Genomic DNA, 893 nt, shown 5'->3' with positions numbered 1-893 from the left:
GAACTGAATTTCAGCACCGCATTTCATCCTCAGACCGACGGACAATCTGAGAGAGTTATTCAAATTTTGGAGGACATGCTTCGCGCTTGCATTTTAGATTTTGGTGGAAGCTGGAAGAAGTATCTTCATTTAGCTGAGTTCGCTTACAACAACAGTTATCAGAGTAGCATTGGGATGGCCCCATTTGAAGCGTTGTATGGCAGACCTTGTAGATCACCAGTTTGTTGGCTTGAGTCAGAAGATCGACTGACCCTTGGACCGGATGTTATCCAGGAGAATAATGAAAAGATAGCCGTGGTTCGGGAACGACTGTTAACGGCTCAAAGTCGTCAGAAGAGTTATGCTGACAGGAGGCGTAGACCCTTAGAGTTCTTAGAGGGTGATTTTGTCTTGTTAAGAGTCTCACCGCGCAAAGGGGTTACTCGTTTTGGTGTGAAAGGGAAACTCGCACCGAGGTACATCGGGCCATTTCAGATCACACAACGAGTCGGTGTCGTTGCTTACCGCCTTGATCTCCCTCCGGAATTGTCTCACGTACACAATGTGTTCCATGTTTCAATGCTTCGAAAGTGTCAACCTAATCCAGAAACCATTGTGCAATGGTATGACGTGCCGATCCATTATGACACGACTTACGAGGAAGTGCCCATCCAGATTCTTGACCGGAAGATGAAAAGCCTACGTCAACGTGAGATACCGTTAGTGAAGGTGTTGTGGCAACACCATGGCATTGAAGAAGTAACGTGGGAATTAGAAATGATGATGCAGGAACGATATCCGTATCTGTTAATATCGTGAGGTAAATTTCAATTTCAGGGACGAAATTTCTTAAGGGGGGTAGAATGTAACGCCCTTTAGAATTAAACATGTTTAATTATGCTAAATTGTGGATT

This window comes from Morus notabilis, unplaced genomic scaffold (assembly GCF_000414095.1).
Source record: "Morus notabilis unplaced genomic scaffold, ASM41409v2 Scaffold344, whole genome shotgun sequence".
In the NCBI taxonomy this organism is placed as follows: Eukaryota; Viridiplantae; Streptophyta; class Magnoliopsida; order Rosales; family Moraceae; genus Morus; species Morus notabilis.
Note: the sequence above shows the minus strand (reverse complement) of the source record.